This window comes from Arachis hypogaea, chromosome 16 (genome assembly GCF_003086295.3).
Source record: "Arachis hypogaea cultivar Tifrunner chromosome 16, arahy.Tifrunner.gnm2.J5K5, whole genome shotgun sequence".
NCBI lineage: Eukaryota > Viridiplantae > Streptophyta > Magnoliopsida > Fabales > Fabaceae > Arachis > Arachis hypogaea.
Genome location: NC_092051.1, coordinates 49248582 through 49261273, shown reverse-complemented (window position 1 = coordinate 49261273; position 12692 = coordinate 49248582).

Sequence of the window (12692 nt, the reverse complement as noted above, 5' to 3'; positions counted from 1 at the left end):
GAGCGTCAGTGACACTTACCTTTGTCACTAACGCTTCAAAATGCCCCTTCCTTCCACGTTAGTGCTTCACGTTAATGGAATTAACGTCACCACTAACGTGGGTGTGCTTGCTATCTCCAACATTAGTGACAAAGGGTAGTGTCACTAACGTTGGCACATCATCCTTTGCTCTACGTTATCCTTCACGTTAGTGGTCTTAACGTGACCACTACCGTAGGCAATCTCGGCCTGATCCAGCGTTAGTGACAAAGGTGAGTGTTACTAACGTTAGCGATCGTCTTTCTTATTCCACGTTAGAGTTCACGTTAATTGGATTAACATGACTCTTAACGTGGCCAAGTGTGGCCTTTTGGAACGTTAGTTGTGTTTACTTTTACCACTAACGTTGGAGCTTCTCTTTTCTTCCACGTTAATTTCCACATTAATGTAACTAACATAGCAACTAACGTGGGTTATGATGGCTTTCGAAGGCGTTATTGGTGGTAGCTTTACCACTAACGTTGCAAGCTTGCTCCCTTTCCACGTTGGTGGTCACGTTAGTGAGACTAACATGGCTGCTAACGTGGCTCTTCTTTGCTTCCTTTGTCCTTTAATTAAACAAACAAGGTGCATCAAAGCTTTGTTTCAAGTCATGAGATCATGCATCATTCATTTTATCATTCTATTCATGCATAATTCTCATGAAATCATGTAAAGTTCACAATGTTTGCTTGAATCAAGATGTAAGTGTATATTCACCCAAAACTTGCTTATTTACTAAGAAAATGCATGAAACTCCCCTAAAATAGTAAAGAAAAAGTCAGTGAAACTGGCCAAGATGTCCTGGCATCACAACACCAAACTTAAAGCTTGCTTGTCCCTAAGTAAGTACTGAAACATAAGAATGATGAATGAAAGAACAAGAGAAACAAGTCCTTATTATAGAAGTCAAGTTTTTGGTTTATGGGGTTTCATGCATAGCAACTTAGGTTCATTCCTTTACTGGTTTTCAGGTCCTTATCATGCTCTTGAATACTCGCTTGATTGCATCCTATGAGATCCTTATTCCTTGATCTCCCCCTTCTTTTCAGGGTTTATTGCATTCTTAGGCTAAGTGCTTTGTGAGGGGGCGACTCTTTAAAATAAGCTTTTAGCCAACACTCCCGAACCAGTTGGTTCAAGGTGCTAGGTGTTGAAACACCCCTAAGGACCTACTCCCTCAAGTCTCTCTCCCTCATACATGCCCACCACAGGCATATGGTTTGTTATTTTCTTTTCTTGAGGTCTTGGTGTCCATCATCTCTTTGGGTTACTAAGTGTTCTGTAGCAAGGTTGCTCTTGATAGTGGATTTTCAGTTGATAATCCCGGGTTAGTTAACCCAAGTTACCAAGTGATGAGGCACTCCTGAGAACTTATTCATCCAAGCAGATCCTTTGCACAAGAACACCACAGACACATGCATCAAGATTCAAACCCTTGGTGCCTAGCCTTATTTCTTATTCTTTTTCTTTCTTTTTCAAACTCTCACTGTTCTTTTCCTTTTTCTTATTAGGATCTTGTTGCTTAGCTAGTCTCATAGAATGTTCTTCAAGCATATGATTCAGAACATATAGTTGCCTGTATACCTTGTTGGTGAACCAACTTAGCTAACCAATTACCACACCACAAACATTGAGAACTTACTTTACAAGATGAACCCCACTCTGGTTTTTCATAACATTTTCTTTTATTTAGTTTAAAGGATAAGCATACATTTAAGCAGGATGAAAATGAAAACAGGGAACTTAGATCACCACACATATGACAAAATCAAAGAAAACAAACACTAAATTCTAGTGACTTAAACTAAAGAATAACTATCAACAAGGGCACATTCAGACTTCCAATTTAAACATTCCAAAGCAGATGGAATTAAGTAACAACACAACCTCTTGGTGGTGATTTCTAGCTTTCCATTTGTTGTCATCATCCATAGCTTTTGCATCCTTCTTCATCTCCTTGGATGATGGTGCATCGTTTTTCCAAGAGATTGATTGAATTTCTGCAAAGTTATTGGAAGTTGCTTGTTCCCAAAGCACTTGAGAAATAGTTAACATGCATGTATGCTTGTGAATTTCTGAACTTAATTTGGTGTGTAAACACCAAACTTAGTTCCTTGCCTAATGTAATAGATCGAATACATGCAGAGAATCTCATGTGCTTTTATTAAGAAAACAACTATGAACTAGAAACCAAACTATTGTTAAGTAGTTTCCCTGATTGGTTGGAGCTAGTGACTAGTCATGCTGAGGGTTACAATATGTTTTTCAATGAAATCTTTGGTGGAACACCAAACTTAGAATTACACATTCACCCTTGGATTGGTTTGGTGTGCAACACCAAACTTAGCTCCTCACAATACAGGAAAAACTACTTGTAGCCTTTATTGAGATAATCATGAAAAGGAAACTACTTTAAGTTGGGTTGCCTCCCAACCAAGCACTCTTTTAGCGTCGCTAGCTTGACGGGTTCTCCATTAGTTGAGATGATACTTCATTTTGGGGCTCTCCCCCATGTTTCCCATGTAGTGTTTGAGCCTTTGTCCGTTCACAGTGAAAGTCCTCTTTGAGCTTTCTTCCATGATTTCTATGTGTCCATGAGGTGAGACCTTTGTGACAAGAAAGGGTCCCAACCACCTTGATTTGATTTTTCCAGGGAAAAGTCTCAATTTGGAGTTGTAGAGGAGCACTTGCTGTCCTTCTTCGAAGCTCCTGGGTGTCAGATTGAGGTCATGCCTTCTCTTCGCCTTTTCCTTATAGATCTTGGCATTTTCATAGGCTTGAGACCTAAACTCCTCCAGTTCCTGCAGCTGCAAGACCCTTTTTTCACCAGCAGCATTGCTATCAAAATTTAGTAGTTTGAGAGCCTATATTGTTTTGTGTTCTAGCTCCAATGGTAAATGACAGGCCTTTCCATACACCAGTTGATATGGGGACATCCCAATTGGTGTTTTGAATGCCGTCCTGTATGCCCAAAGAGCATCATTTAACTTCTTCCACCAATCCTTTCTTGATGCTCCCACAGTCTTTTCCAGGATCCTTTTTAGCTCTCTGTGTGATATCTCGGTTTGCCCACTTGTTTGGAGGTGGTAAGGTGTGGCAACCTTGTGTTTTACCCCGTATCTTAGGAGAAGAGCTTCTAATGGTCTGTTGCAAAAATGGCTCCCTCCATCACTGATGAGAGCTCGTGGGACTCCGAACCGGCTAAAGACATTCTTTCTGAGGAAGTTCATGACCACCTTATTATTATTTGTTGGGGTTGCAATAGCCTCTACCCACTTAGATACGTAATCCACCGCCACCAAGATATACTTGTTTGAATATGAGGTTGGGAATGGGCCCATGAAATCGATTCCCCACACATTAAATAGTTCCAGCTCTAAGATGAAATTCTGTGGCATCTCGTTTCTTTTGGGTAAGTTTCCAGCCCTTTGGCATTCATTGCAGTTCTTCACTAGTTCTTTGGCATCCTTGAAAAAGGTGGGCCAAAAGAATCCACTTTGTAGCACCTTGGCTGCAGTTCTTTTCCCTCCAAAGTGGCCTCCATAGCAAGAGCCATGGCATTTCCATAAGACCTCTCGTCCCTCTTCTTCTGAAATGCATCTTCTAAGGATTCCATCTGAACACTTCTTGAAGAGATATGGTTCATCCCAGATGAAATATTTATCATCATTAATGAGCTTTCTTCTTTGATTTTGTTGATCTCTGGAGGCAAATCCCCAGTTGCCTTGAAATTGGCAATGTCTGCAAACCAGGGTGCTTTGTGAACCGTCATTAACTGCTCATCTGGAAAGAACTCATTTACGCTTGCATCATGTATTCCACCTTTATCACAAGGGATTCTGGATAGGTGATCTGCTACCTTGTTCTCCACTCCTTTCTTGTCTCTAATCTCAATATTGAATTCCTGCAACAACAAGATCCATCTTATCAGTCTTGGTTTTGATTTCTGCTTGGCAAACAAATATTTAAGTGCTATGTGATTTGTGAAAACAATCACTTTGGAGCCAATGAGGTATGATCTAAACTTGTCAAATGCAAAAACTATTTCTAGCAACTCCTTTTCTTCAGTAGTGGTATAATTTCTTTTAGTGTCATTGAGGACCTTGCTGGCATAGTATATGACATGCACCAAATTATCTTTCCTCTGTCCTAACACTGCCCCAACTGCAAAATCAGATGCATCACACATCAGTTCGAATGGTAAGTTCCAATCAGGTGGGGTAATGATAGGGGCTGAGGACAGCTTCTTTTTCAAGTTTTTGAATGCTAGCATGCACTTCTCATCAAAGATAAATGGTGTATCAGATACAAGGAGATTGCTTAAGGGCTTGGCTATCTTTGAAAAATCTTTAATAAATCTTCTGTAAAAGCCAGCATGCCCTAAAAAGCTCCTAATTGCCTTGACATCACTTGGTAGGGGTAATTTTTCAATTAGTTCCACCTTAGCTCTGTCTACCTCCATGCCTTTGTTAGAAACTTTATGGCCAAGGACTATTCCTTCTGTCACCATAAAGTGGCATTTTTCCCAATTCAAGACCAGATTGGTCTCTTGACATCTTTTTAATACCAAGGCAAGGTGATTTAGGCAATTAGGAAAGGAATCCCCGAATACTGAAAAGTCATCCATAAAGACTTCAATAAATTTCTCTATCATATCCGAGAAGATAGAGAGCATGCAGCGTTGAAAAGTTGCAGGTGCATTACATAGCCCAAATGGCATGCGCTTGTATGCAAACACTCCATATGGGAAAGAAAATGATGTTTTTTCCTGGTCTCTTGGATCAACCACTATTTGATTATATCCTGAATAACCATCTAGAAAATAATAATATGCGTGTCCTGCAAGTCTTTCTAGCATCTGATCCATGAAGGAGAGTAGGAAGTGATCTTTTCTTGTAGCTTCATTGAGTTTTTTGTAGTCAATGCACATCCTCCATCTTGTGACGGTTCTTGTAGGGATGAGTTCGTTCCTTTCATTGGGTACTACAGTGATTCCTCCTTTCTTGGGGACCACTTGGACGGGGCTAACCCATGGGCTATCCGAAATTGGGTAGATTACCCTTCCGTGCCACATCTTCATGGCTTCCTTCTGTACCACTTCTTTCATGACTGGATTCAGCCTCCTTTGGGGTTGAATGGAGGGTTTGGCATAATCTTCCAACAGTATCTTATGCATGCATATGGCCGAACTGATTCCCTTCAAGTCAGCGAGGGTCCATCCAATGGCATCCTTATGCTTCTGCAATACTTGGAGTAGTTCCTCCTCTTGTTCTTGGCTGAGGGCTGAGTTTATGATCACTGGATAACTTTCATTCTCTCCTAAATATGCATATTTGAGAGTGGGTGGCAGTGCCTTTAGTTCAAGTTTGGGTGCTTCTTTTTTTTCATTCTTTTCCTCTAGTGTGCCCTGAACATGAACCTTAGCTGTTGCAGCCTCTTCGCTTGATGCTGATTCCTCTTCTTCTGTTAACCCCTCAAGTTCATCCTCTTCAAAAGTCTCTTGCACTACAGCTTCCATTGAATCCAACCTTATACATTCTCTCAATGAGTCTTGTGGGTAACTCATGGCCTTGAACACATTGAATATCATTTTCTCATCATGTAGTCTAAGGGTAAGTTCACCCTTTTGGGCATTGATGATAGCTCCTGCAGTGGCTAAGAATGGCCTTCCCAGGATGATAGAGGCCTTGGCTCCTTCCTCCATATCCAACACTACAAAGTCTGCTAGGAAGATAAAGTCTCCTACCTTCACCAACAAGTCTTCTACTATTCCGTGAGAAAACTTGAATGATCGGTATGCTAGTTGTAGGGCCATTTTTGTTGGCTTGGCCTCCTCAATCCTCATTTTTCTCATCATTGCTAAGGACATCAGATTTATGCTAACTCCTAAATCACATAAAGCCTTTTCTACTGTGATTTCCCCTATAATACAAGGAATCTGAAAGCTCCCAGGATCCTTCAATTTCTGGGGTAATTTGTGCTGAATGATGGCACTTCATTCTTTGGTTAGTACCACAGTCTTGTTGTTCTTCCAGCTTCTCTTCTTGGTCATCAACTCCTTCAAGAACTTGGCATAGAGCGGCATTTGCTCTATTGCTTCAGCAAAGGGTATGTTAATCTGTAATTTCTTGAAGATTTCTAAAAATCTTGAGAATTGGCTGTCATCCCCCCTCTTCTTCAATTGCTGAGGGTATGGGACTTTTGGAACATATGGCTTCAGCAATTCTCCTTCTTGATGTGAATTAGGAGTGGGAACTTGAACTTCATCTTGTTCCTTTTTCTTTTCATCCAAATTCTTCTCTTATGGTTTCTTAGAGGTCTCCTTCAATTCCTTCCCACTTCTGAGGGTGATAGCCTGACACTCCTCCCTTGGGTTTGAATTAGTGTTGCTGCAAATGTTGTGGCTAGGAACTTGCTTGAATAGGTAGCTAATTTGTGTTTCAAGTTTTTTGATGGCAGCATCTTGATTCTGCATATTGGATTGCACTTCTTCCCAGAACGCTTTACTGTTTTGAACTTTCTTGCATATACCTTCAAGTAGAGTCTCAATTCTAGAGATTCTATCTTCGGATGGTGATGGTAGGTTGAGGTTGGGGGGGTGAGAAGGGCCATTTTGGTTTTGGTATGGATGTTGAGAGGTATTGTTGTGTGGGTGTTGATATGATCTCTGTATGGAATATTGGTGAGTTGTATTATTGTTAGGGTTGTGACGTCTGTGATCTTGGCCTTGATCTTGTTGATTTTCCCACCCAAAGTTTGGGTGGTTCTTCCAACCAGGATTATATGTTTTGGAGTATGGATCATGGGCCTGCCTAGGTGAGTTCCCAATATAGTTGGCTTGTTCCCGATCACCTTCTTCCTCTGTATTTACTCCTTCTGGAGCTGCTGGTGAGGTGGTGACTACTGCAACTTGGTTTCTTTCCATATTCTTGGTAAGGTTAGCCAGCTGCTTGGTGATCATCTTATTTTGAGCCAGCAGTGCATCCATGTTGTTCAGCTCCATCACTCCTCGAGTGTTGCTCCTTTCAGAAGCATAGAAGTAGTCATTCTCAACTACAGTCTCGATGACATCTATGGCTTCTTCAATGGTCTTCTTCTTGTTTAGAGATCCCCGGATGAGTGGTCTACTGCCTTCTTTGATTTATAAGAAAGACCCTCATAGAAAATGTGTAAATGCACCCATTCATTGAACATGTCTGGCGGGAACCTTCTTGTTAAGTCCTTAAACCTCTCCCATGCTTCATAGAGAGTTTCACCATCTTGTTGCCTGAAGGTTTGTACCTCAGCTCTCAACCTGTTGATTCTTTGAGAAGGGTAGAATCTCGCCAAGAATTTGTTCACTACATCTTCCCACGTTGTTAAACTCTCCTTCGGGAAGGATTCCAGCTATTTAGATGCTTTATCCTTGAGTGAAAAGGAAAACAGAAGCAATCTATAAGTGTCAGAATGAACACCATTAGACTTCACAGTATCACATATCCTTAAGAAGGTGGTTAGATGTTGATTGGGGTCTTCTTAGGCGCTTTCTCCGAATGCACAGTTGTTTTGAACGAGGGTAATGAGCTGGGGCTTTAGTTCAAAGTTATTGGCATGTATGGTTGGCTTCTGGATGCTACTTCCACAATTTCCTGGGTTTGGATTGATATAAGAGCCTAGAACTCTTTTGTCTTGCCCAGAATGATTTACTGGGCCTTCTCTGGCATAGTTGTGAGCTTCTTCTTCATGGTGATTCTCCATATTCTCCTCCATGTCTGTTTTAAAATACTCTTCCTCTTCCTCAGCACCAATGACTCTCTTCCCTCTTGTTTTCTTCCTTAATCTAAGGAAGGTCCTCTCAGGATCAGAATCAAAGGGAGTTTAAGCCCTGCTTCTTCTACTTGTCATACAACCAATAAAGCAAAAAGCAAGAAAGAAAATGAATGAAGAAATTACTCTTGTTAGAATGGCTGTTAGTGTGAGTGGTGCAATGTACCAAACAGTTAGTGGGTTAGTGAACTAAATTGTAAACAACTAAGAAAACACAACAAACGGGCAAGGAAAAAAAGAAATTAGCTAAAATAGAAAGTAAATCACTCAGATGGAATTAAACAAAACAAAAGAAAATTGCTCAATCTAGTTATCCTCTAACTTAATTATTGTCGATACAAAATCAATCCCCGGCAACGACGCCATAAACTTGATACACAGAAACTTGTCTCTCAACAACTTTCCCTTCGGTAAGTATACCTTATTGTCGTCAAGTAAAAACTCACAATAGAGTGAGGTCAAATCCCACAGGGATTGATTGGTCAAGCAACTTTAATTAGAGGAATGTTCTAGTTGAGCTAAGCAGAAATTGAGTTGAGAAATTGTAGAAAATTAAATGGCAGGAAAGTAATTAACAGAAAATGTAAGTGCTGGAAATAAATGGCGGAATGTAAATTTGCAGAAAGTAAATTGCAGAATCTTAAATTGAGATTTGGGGAGATGAGCATAAAAGTAAATGACAGAAGGTAAAGAGAATGGGTAAGATCAGAAATGGGGGATTCATTGGGCTTAGGAGATGTTGCATTCTCCGAATCAAGTTCATTCTCATCTCTTCCTCAATCAATGCATTCATTGATCTCCTTGGCAATCTTAAGTGATTGGATCACAATTCCTTTGCAACTCAATCTCTCTAAGCTTGAACAATTGCCCAATTCCTTGATTTAATTGCTCATGGAAAGAGATGAAGTATGGTCACTGATTATACCACATGTATTTCCAAATCAAAGTGTTGGTAGGATTATATGTCACTATATCCATCCAAACCCCAATTTGGTCCAACATGAGAAAGCAATTCTAGCATGATCTCCTCATCCCTTTTCCAAGGCTCAGAGGAGATCTAATTATGGAGAGTTTCTTTTCTAAGACAACTAACCAATTGAATTAAGATCGAAAGCTTTCTAGTAAAATCAAGAGAAAAGAAAGAGGAAGAAGAATGAAAACTATAATTGATCCATCAAATTACAACAGAGCTCCCTATCCCAATGAAAAGGGGTTTAGTTGTTCATAGCTCTGGAAATGGAAGATGATAGAGAAGAGTGCATTCTGAAATTAAACTAGAATTTGCAGAGAAAGTAAAATGTATAAAGTGTAGTTCCCCAAATTCCAGATCCCTTTTTAATTCAAAACTATCTCTATATATACTACTCTTCTGATCTTCTAGTTAGCTCTTCAAGTCTTAGATATGGGCCCTTGATCTTTAGTTGAAGCAGTTACAGTCTTTAGTGGGCTCAGCTTTGCTTGCAGAAAGAATGTGAGTTAGGCATGTTGGGAAGTTAGTTAGGACCTTAGTGGTCTTAACGTTAAGTGTAAACTTGGGTTCGAAAGCGTTAGTAACAATAACTTTGTCACTAAAGTTCCAAACTAGTTGATCCACGTTAACTTCAACGTTAGTGGTACTAACGTGACCACTAACGTAGCCTCTTAGCCCTTCGCAAGCGTTATTGACACTTACTTTTACCAATAACGTTGCTCCTTGTCCCTCTTTTCCACGTTAATAATCCACGTTAGTTAGTTGCTCCTTGTCCCTCTTTTCCACGTTAATAATCCACGTTAGTGTAACTAACGTGGCCCTTAACGTGGGCATGCCAAAGCTCGAGAGTGTTAGTGACACTTACCTTTGTCACTAACGCTTCAAAACGCCCCTTCCTTCCACGTTAGTGCTTCACGTTAATGGAATTAACGTGACCACTAACGTGGGTGTGCTTGCCATTTCCAACGTTAGTGACAAAGGGTAGTGTCACTCACGTTGGCACATCATCCTTTGCTCTACGTTACCCTTCACGTTTGTGGTCTTAACGTGACCACTAACGTAGGCAATCTTGGCCTGATCCAGCGTTAGTGACAAAGGTGAGTGTCACTAACGTTGGCGATCGTCTTTCTTATTCCACGTTAGAGTTCACGTTAATTGGATTAATGTGACTCTTAACGTGGCCAAGTGTGGCCTTTTGGAACGTTAGTGGTGTTTACTTTTACCACTAACGTTGGAGCTTCTCTTTCCTTCCATGTTAGTTTCCACGTTAATGTAACTAATGTAGCAACTAACGTGGGTTATGATGGCTTTCGAAGGCGTTATTGGTGGTAGCTTTACCACTAACGTTGCAAGCTTGCTCCCTTTCCACGTTGGTGGTCACGTTAGTGAGACTAACGTGGCTGCTAACGTGGCTCTTCTTTGCTTCCTTTGTCCTGAAATTAAACAAACAAGGTGCATCAAAGCTTTGTTTCAAGTCATGAGATCATGTATCATCCATTTTATCATTCTATTCATGCATAATTCTCATGAAATCATATAAAGTTCACAATGTTTGCTTGAATCAAGATGTAAGTGTATATTCACCCAAAACTTGCTTATTTACTAAGAAAAAGCATGAAACTCCCCTAAAATAGTAAAGAAAAGGTCAGTGAAACTGGCCAAGATGCCCTGGCATCAATAGTCAGTGACCGAACCTCAACTCTTCCCATGAGCAATTAAATCAAGACATTGGGCAATTGTTCATGCTTAGAGAGATTGGTGAGCCAAGACATTGGGATCCAATCATCTAAGATTGCCAAGCAATGTCAATGAATGCATTGATTGAAGAAGAGATGAAAATGATTTGATCCGGAGAGTTCAATATCTCCCAAAACCCAATAAATCCCCATCTCTGATCTACCCATTCTGTTTATATTATGCTTCTTTAATTTCATGCCTAATCCCCATTCCCATTTAATTTCTTGCAATTTAAGCTTCTGTCATTTAATTTTCAGTAATTTAATTTTTGTCATTTAATTCCTTGCAATTTAAGTTTCCCGCCAAATTTACATTCTGCAATCTCAACCCATATTCGATTTCGCTCAACTAGTATAATTCTCCAATTAACATTGATCAATCTACCAATCCCTGTAGGATTCGACCTTACTCTACAGTTAGTTTTTACTTGATGACAATCCGGTGCACTTGCCGGTAAGAGATTTGATGAGAGGCAAATTTCAGTGAATCAGTAAGCAAAAGGGAGGCTGCTTGCCAATTTAAAGCAAGGGAATGAGTTTTTGGAGAAAGACAAAGGAGGTTTGTGTTCGGCCACTTTGAAATGGAAGGTGAGGATTTAGTGAATACTGTGAGGATGGATGGCTCATATGAGGAGGTGGACTGAAGATAAGAATTGAGATTGGTTGTGGCAGTGATTGTAGCTCGGTCATGACATTTGGAGTGCAGGTGTCCTAGCTAGCTAATGCATGTCAGGGTACTTTTTCCATGGCACAAAGCTCCAGGACATGTGATTCCTTATGCTGTCCGGTTCTTCCTTTGCCCATGTGACTCCACTATGCTCCAATTCCCTCCTTGCTTCCATCACACCTTCTTTTTAGTTTTCTTGCAAGATAAAACAAAGCATCAAATCATCTTTAAAAATTCATGGAAGATAAATCTAACTCTACTTCTTAATGAGGACAATTAATTAATGTTGTTTCTTTATGCTTAAAAGCACTAAATCACTTGTCTCAAAATTTAATATTTGTTTAGCTGATGCACGGAAACTTGTCTCTCAACAATTTTCCTTCGGCAAGTATACCGAATTGTCGTCAAGTAAAAACTCACAATAGAGTGAGGTCGAATCCCACAGGGATTGATTGGTCAAGCAACTTTAATTAGAGGAATGTTCTAGTTGAACTAAGCAGAATTGGATTTGAGATTTGCAGAAAATTAAATGGCGGGAAAGTAAATAGCAGAAAACGTAAATGCTGGAAATAAAGAGCTGAATGTAAATAGCGGAAAGTAAATTGCAGAATCTTAAATGGGAATGGGGAAGATGCTCATAAAAGTAGATTGCAGAATTTATAGAGAATGGGTAAGATCAGAAATGGGGAATTCATTGGGCTTAGGAGATGTTGCATTCTCCGGATCAAGTTCATTTTCATCTCTTCCTCAATCAATGCATTCATTGATCTCCTTGGCAATCTTAAGTGATCGAATTCTAATTTCTTGGTAATTCAATCTCTCAAATCTTGATCAATAGCCAATTCTTTGGTCAATTACTCATGAGAAGAGATGAAGTATGGTCACTGATTATACCACATGTATTTCTAAATCAAAGTGTTGGTAGGATTATATGTCACTATATCCATCCAAACCCCAATTCGGTCCAACATGAGAAAACATTTCTAGCATGATCTCTTCATTCCTCTTCCAAAGTTCCGAAGAGATCCAAGTATGAATAGCTTCGTTTCCAAGATAACTACCCAATTGAATAAAGATTGAAAGCTTTCTAGTAAAATCAAGAGAAAAGATAGAAGAAGAAGAATGAAAACTAATATTGATCTATCAAATTACAACAGAGCTCCCTAACCCAATGAAAGGGGTTTAGTTGTTCATAGCTCTGAAAATGGAAAACAAAGATGGAAAATACATTATGAAAAGTAAACTAGAAGTTGCAGAGAAAGTAAAATACAGAGAGTAGTTCTCAAATTTCCAACCCCCTTTCTAATTCAAAACTACCCCTATATATACTACTCTTTTGATCTTCTAGTTGGTTCTTCAAATCTTGGATATGGGCCTTTGGATCTTGAGTTTGAAGCAGTTATCCTCTTCAGTGGGCTTAGCTTTACTTACCGAGAGAAAGTGTGAAGTGGGCAGGGACTTTTAGCTTAGGACGTTAGTGGCGTTAACGTTA